Below are 8,010 nucleotides of genomic sequence, written 5' to 3'. Positions count from 1 at the left end.
ATCTTTCCAGATGCTTCTAAAACATTCAGAAAAAGAAACCTCACTATTAGCCAAGCATGTTTCATCAATACTTCCTACTTAAATTACAATAAATATCTGACAACTGGTAAGATACTGCAACGGTCCTTAAGCTACCTAGCAGTAACCCCGAGTGTGACTCGGGGTAGAAAAAAGTTGCTAAAAGCGGTAACCCCGAGTCACACTCGGGGTAGGTAATCCTATGGGAGGTAATAATAAATAGAGTCTTACCTGATCCGCCAGCATCCCGCGTCGTCCATCGCCGCAATCTTCGTCTTCTTCTCTCTTCCTCCGGCCAGCTTCTGCATCCGATGAGTCACCGGGGAGTTCCCGGTGATGTTGGTGAGTGTGTACGTTGCCGGTGGGTGGGGTGGGAAATTCAAAATCCACTTGTATTGCATTCAATGCAAAATAACTGTATTGAATGCAATACATTGGATTTATATGTGTAAAAGCAGTACATTGTTTTCAAGAACATTTATTTTAAGGTATATAAATTAGTATGATTATAATATGTATTTTTTTTAAAAACAATTAAAAAAATTAAAAATAATTTTTTTAAATATATAGATTTTTTAATGTATTCAATTTATTATTTTTACATGATTTTGTGTTTCAAACTTTATTATACTCATACTATTATAATATACTGTAAAATATTTTTTTAGGAAAAACAATGTGCCACTTTTAGACATATAAAACCAGAAAGAAATGAACCCCTAGGGAGGTTAAAAAATTTACTCTAGAGCAGACACCTTCAGATAGACCACCATACAGTCTGCTATTCTTCTCCTTCCATTGTCATACATTCATACCAGTTCAAGGTTTTTCTCTGTTTGCTGTGCACAATCCTTACCTTAACCCTACAAGCTTATAGTCTACCAGAAAGGAACACCACAGCCAGTCACTTGAAAGACCACCAAAGAGATGGCATCAAAGCCAATACTATATAGGAGAAGTAGAGAAGATACCAGCCATCATGAATGTCCAAAACCAGCAGAAGGAAACACCACAGCTTGAGGGAAGTGCATCTTTAACTACAGATTTTCCAGATTTAGAATGTGTTAAAGCGTTAAAGAAAATTTACGAAAGCAAAGAAAACCACGAAATAGTAAAGTTCTACTGCCCCTGGATAACTGCTGGGTAACATGGATAACATCCTCCTGCTGAAGAGCTTGTTAATGGAAACATTTCTGTACGTTATTTTCCAGCGAATTTCACACGTCTGATCCAACGTATTGGATCAAGGGTGATACAGAATGTAAAAATGTTTTACAGGCGTGACTTTATAGAAAAAAATATAATAAAGATTTGTTCTCTCCTGCCTGTGTACATGGGCTTGAGCCACCTCTAGTGAGATTTAATTAAAAATACAAAGGTTTGAGGCTTGATTAATTAATTATGTATTTATACATCATTGATTAACACATGATTATAAAGTACAATCATTCGTTGTATCCCTAATCCTGTTTACATTCACAAGATCGGGATATTCGTACTATACATAAATGTTCTACCACCATTCACTGATCAAAGAATCAAAAGTAGGACCTGATAGGTCACATACTGTACATCCCGACTCGTCTCGCCAAATTCTGGCCTCTTCTTCATTTTCTCAAACCTCGTTCTTTGGATTTTTCATACCAAAAATTAAAAATTTTGATGGAACCATTTTAGACTTTCAGAAAAATACAGGCCCAAAGATGCTATCTACAATTACAGCTGTGCCTGGATTTCAATGGAATCGGTATTAAACCATTCGATAAAGGAGGCAATGTGGTCATTTTGGACTGTTCTTAATATGAACAGATTTGTTACAATATTCCTGAAAACGCAGAATGGTAAAAAATGGTACCAAGCAATGTCAAAGATGATTTTTAAGCAGAATATTATTCTATAGAGAATAGAGAACGCCTATGCCAGTGCTACCAAAGACTTTAATATGAAAAATTATTTATATACTGCATTTCCTGTCATCCCAACCTTCTACTCCCTACCAAAACTACCAAAAAAAATATACAATCCAACTGACCATCCCATAATCTCTGGGATAGGATCCACTGCATCAAATGCAAGAGAATTAGTTGATACATATTTCAGATCATTGGTACTTAAATTACCCTTGAATCACTATACTGCAGCATCCCCCATGTGAAGTGCATCGACATCATCCATACAAACCTACATATCCATTATCCAAATATTTCAGCCTTTAATGAATTTATAGTTTTTTTTTTGTTGCAATATATCTTAACTAGGAACATATTCACTTTCAAGAACTGATTATACTTACAAGTGCAAGGAGTTGCAATGGGCACGAAATGCCCCTACATATGCAAATATTTACCTGGAGGATTGGGAAAACAATCTTTTCCAAAACCCAGAAATACAAAAGTACCGTCCATGTATCATTAAATGGAAAAGATATATAGATGACATTGTCATATTCTGGACAGGCCCAATCCCATCACTGAATTTTTTCTGAAACTTCAGACTAATGTATTTATAATTTGAAGTTCATAATGGAATACAGAAACAATAAAATACATTTTTTGGACACATACATACAACTAACACTTGCTCGGTGAGCACTACACTATTTAGAAAAAAGACCGCTGGCAACACCATCCTGCATGCAGATAGTGCTCCCCCAGCCCCCCTAAAAAACAGCATACCCTTAAGACAATACCTAAGAATTAGAAGGAACTGTACAAGCGAAGCAGACTTCGAATTAGAACCAAAGGCACAGAGATAGATTACTGTCAAGTGGATATAGTAAAAAATTATTGAAGAAAGCATATAAGAAAACAAAATTATCTAAACTCCATGAGTTGCTTTTCCAAAAGAAACAACCAACATCAGAAGAAGTAGTAAGGTAATGACCACCTAATGCACAACACAAGACTCTTATAGAGACCTTATCAAAACATTGGCATATCCTGCGTGGAGATCCCAATACTGCCAAATTCATACCACCGAGACCAAGTATTACATACCCCAAACCCCCATCATTGAAAGACATTTTGGTGTTCAGCCACTATCAGGCAACGGAATCCTCAGAAAAATAGAATCTACTCATAAATGTGGGTACTTACAAATGTGGAAAATGTCCACAGTGCCCCACAGTGGTCAAACGAAATGAAGTGACTATACTCCCCAATATTAATCATCATAAAATACATCATCGTGTAAACTGTGCCACCATTGGTGTTTATTTAATTACATGTGGGAGTTATTACGTGGGAAAGATAAAAAGAACACTCCGAAAAAGAATATTTGAGCATGTGTACACAATCAATACGGGCAAGATGGTAACACCGATTAGCTTCCATGTAGGTCCAAACACAACTTTGACAGTACTAGTATATCCTTCTCCGCATTCGAAAATATTCAACCCAATCCTAGGGGTGGTAACATCAACAAAATTTTGTTACAGCAACAAGCAAGATGGATTTTCGTGCCCAACGCCACTAACCCACCAGGCCTAAACGAGGTATTGTCCTTTAAACCATTTTATAAAGGTATTACAGTCGCTAAATTAATCATTTTGTTTTTTCCACTATCACAATTATTTAATTTCAATCCCCTCTAATAAATTTTTATTGATTCTTTCATGACCTCAATTCACTATTTAAGTCTTTTCTACTTATGTATCCATGGATTTCTCGTTAAACATATATAATCTTTTTGAAAGTTCAACATGATTGTTGCAGTAATAATGTTAATAAATTGCATCATTTATTCACATTATTACTGTATGTATCATCTCTGTTCAGTGGGATGCATATATATATATTTTTAGGGCATTAAATGATATCAAGATGTTTATATATTATATGTAGTTTATTACTACAATCACAGAATATAACTAATAGATTGTCTTTTTATTTAAACAAAATAATTACTTAATGAAATCACCACAACATAACATCCATTTGAGTATTGTCCTTACAGTGGACAGGAGCGCCCAGGCAGTTTTGGACGTTTTTTTTTGGTATCCCTTTTTTTTATGGTAAACATCTGCTTTCCTTTGGATGTTTTATGTACCCCCACCCCTTTTTGGGAATGGGTTTAGCTCATTCCCAGGACCAGTTCCGGTCAAGACCTAGGCTTTGATCATAAAATGCAATGAAATTGTACCGGTTTGGCAACATAAGTATTCTTAAATAAATTGAAACATTTTGAACATTTTTAAAATATTCCAAATTTATTTAAACACACCGATAACAACTAGTAAGTTTAATAATTGTTATAACCAATTATACCATAACTCTTATTATGTCGAGATAAATTCATTCATTCATCCCTTCTTCATCGTTGTAAAAAGTCCAATGTAATGCCAATTGAGACTATGGTCTCTTGGATATGAACTGCGCAGACACGGGCACATTATTTTCACAGCTTTAGTGTCCTGACCTTAATATATACTTAAGGGCGGAAATGCCCATTTTAAACCAATATTTTCCTGGTCAAGCGCAGGCACGCGTAGTCCCTAGGACATTCTTATCAGTCATTCTCAGAACACAATCAAATCAGCTAAGAATTATAAGTAGGTAAGAACCATAATTCACTAATGACACACCATCGTCAGAAGATGGGTTAATACGTTTATACTTAGCTTATGTTTACCTTACATTACCCTATACTTACCTTACTCTAAATAATTTGCATTAATCTAATGTATAAGATGGTTAATACGTTTATACTTACCTTACGTTCACCGTACCTTACCCTATACTTACCTTACCCTAAATAATTTGCATAAATTTTAATCATTTTAAGTCTTTTTTCACCCAGGGCCAAACCTCTTGCCGGTGAAAAAATATTGAACTATCCCTATGGATATACAGCCAGATGTAGTTGTATGCTGATTACGACCCAAAAACAAGCAAGAGATTGTATTATCACAAATACAATGCCCTTTAGTAATTTTTCCGTAAAAATTAAGTAAAATAACCGTATACCATACTATAATAGGCATGTTGGAACTTTAACAATCACCATAAACTATTTTACAACGTATATTATTAAACCCTATATATGATTTTTGTCCAAGATCCCCGAATAACTCACCTTTATAATTGATCGCTCCATTTCAGTATAATGTGGTGTTTTTAGAAGATAATAAGGACAGACACAAGTAAGTTGATTATTATAATATGTTTATTGAAATGCAATCATAGTTATATATCTGCTATTGGAAGATAGTAACATTTAGCCATACTTGTGAACGCTATATAATATGTTAACAGAGCGCACTAATATAATAAATAAATTGTACTGTATCTTAAACATTATCTTAGCTGTGATTTCTCTAAAAAATCCCATGAGGAAGGCCTCCTTGGGTGAAACGCGTCGGGAAACAGAGAATTACCATACGCCTGTCACTATAGATATATGTTATTTTGTTCACGAAGCATATATATATGTTACAGTTTAGTAGGAATGTATTAGAATTAGGTCCTGGCACAGATGAGTTATGTCTAGAATAGACACAAACAAACTCCTAATAAATAAATTACTCGCGTATAACCTATTATTGTGCGACAAAAAGCCCGTCTTTTCTTTCTTCCTTATCTATTACTAAAACCTACAGGCTTAAGCACAAACATTGAATTTTTTATCGTTATCCGTCTTATGGGTACAAGTTCTCTTTCAATATCTCTTGCAATATCTAAAGCTAGTAAAGTACTTTCTTGTATTAACCCGTCAAGCATTTTAATTCTGTCCAAACTTCCATGCAAAAAGCGTTACATTTTTTTGCATGGAAATTTCGAAATGGAAATCTATTTTACATTGTAGGCTGTAATTCTTAGGCATAACTCACTGATATATGTCCAATATTTAATGCATTGAATAAACTTAATAATAAACTTTAAATAAAAAAAACACAAAAATCTGTTAAAAAATGTACCTGTAAAGTAGCTTGTATAATACACACACACATATATATATATATATATATATATATATATATATATATATATACATATATATGTATATATGAAAAGTCCATTGTATTAGACTCAATACAGATATTTTGTATTGAATCCAATACAAAATTATTTAAATTTACCACTGATCCTCCTGTCTGCACCGATTTCGTGGCTGGAGATCGGAGGAGCAGGACGTGTCCCCAGGACCTGCGGGGACAAGAAGGTTGATGGGGGATGCCGACAGAACAAGGTAAATGGGGTTTTTATTAAGTTCAAAGCGGCCTCGAGTGGGATTACCGCTTGTGGCCTGGAAAATCCACCACTTTTACATTTAAAATCCACGTATCACACTCAGGAATACGGCTAGGGGGGTTAAAAGAGGATTAGACTTCAGAAATGGAGACATAACCCTGCCCCTATACAAAGCATTGGTTGGACCTCATCCAGAATATGCAGTGCAGTTTTGGCAAGTTTGGTTGAAATGTCTTTATGCGTTTTTGAGTGATGGTGGAGCATACACACATGCATCCAATTTGATATATATGGATTATAGCTCTGACATATACCATAGTGCTGTACAATGAAACACTGTGCTAGACCTATTGGTCTCTGTATAGAGGAGCTGACATTTGAATGTCCCCCCATAGTCACAAGCTAATATTATAAATTTATATACCTCTGACATATACCAAAGCACTGTACAAAGATCAGCGGTGTCATATGTCTAGCAAGTTTGGTTTAAATGTCTCTGTGTGTTTGCGAGTAATGACATATACACATCCAAATATAGCTTTGACATATACCACAGCGCTGTACAAAGATCAGTGATGCACTCACATGTGCCTCAGTCATATGTCTAGTAAGTTAGATTGAAATGTCTCCATGCGTTTTCGAGTGATAGTGGAACATACATACATAGTAGGTTAGGTTGAAAAAAGACAAAAGTCCATCAAATTCAACCACTAGAGAAATAAACATATCCCAGATATAAAACCCTATAAGACATAGTTGGTCCAGAGGAAGGCAAAAAAACCCCGGGTACAATTTGCTTCAACAGGGTAAAAAAATTCCTTCCTGATTCCATGCGGTAATTGGATGTTCCCTGGATCAGCAGTCCCTGTTATCTTTACTTTAAATCCTTAATCCCCAGTTATTTTCTGTGCTTCTAGAAATCATCCAGTTTTTTCTTAAAGCAATCTATAGTAGTTGCTGAAACTACTTCCTGAGGGAGCCGATTCCACATTTTCACAGACCTTACAGTGAAGAATCCCTTCCTTATCCGGAGCTTAAACTTCTTTTCCTCCAGACGCAAAGAGCGCCCCCTTGTGTTTATAATGACCTCAAAGTGAGTAATGGGGAAGAGAGTTCTCTATATGGACCGTTTATATATTTACACAGGGTGATCATATCCCCCCTTATACGTCTCTTCTTAAAGGAGAATAGATTCAGTTCAGCTAATCTCTCCTCATAGCTGAGCTCCTCCATTCTTTTATTAGTTTAGTTGCCTTTCTCTGCACTCTCTCCAATTCTACAATGTCCTTTTTGTGAACTGGTGCCCATAATTTTATATATATAGATGCTTTTTATGTTCTTTCAGTGCCCAGACAAGAAATAAACACGACAATACTAAACATTAGTAAATATAATATTGTGGGAGAAGTGTTACATTTTCTGACATGAATACCATGGTGCCGATATTGTTTCCCATGACTGTATATATATGCTTTACGTTACGTATATCCCTTGATTTCACAGTAATTATCGCTATGGAGACAAGTGGAGAATATGTTTAGTTGAAGTTTGTATGGAGTTTTGCCTGAAGTATTTTTATTAGCCATATTTTGTTTTCTCTACAATACCCTGCTCACCAAGAAGAGGATGGAGCAAAGGCAAGGGGTCCCCCCCCCCACTTTTGCCATGGCGATCAGGACTGAAGGGGGTGCAGAGCTTCCTGGTAACCGTGCTGTCCCATCAGACACCAGTTGTAGCAGTCTGTGGTGACATAAATTTACTTTAGGTAAATAACCTCACCTTTGGTTTTACCAAAATGCTTACC

This window comes from Pyxicephalus adspersus, chromosome 12 (genome assembly GCF_032062135.1).
Source record: "Pyxicephalus adspersus chromosome 12, UCB_Pads_2.0, whole genome shotgun sequence".
NCBI lineage: Eukaryota > Metazoa > Chordata > Amphibia > Anura > Pyxicephalidae > Pyxicephalus > Pyxicephalus adspersus.
This window is presented reverse-complemented; position numbering follows the sequence as displayed.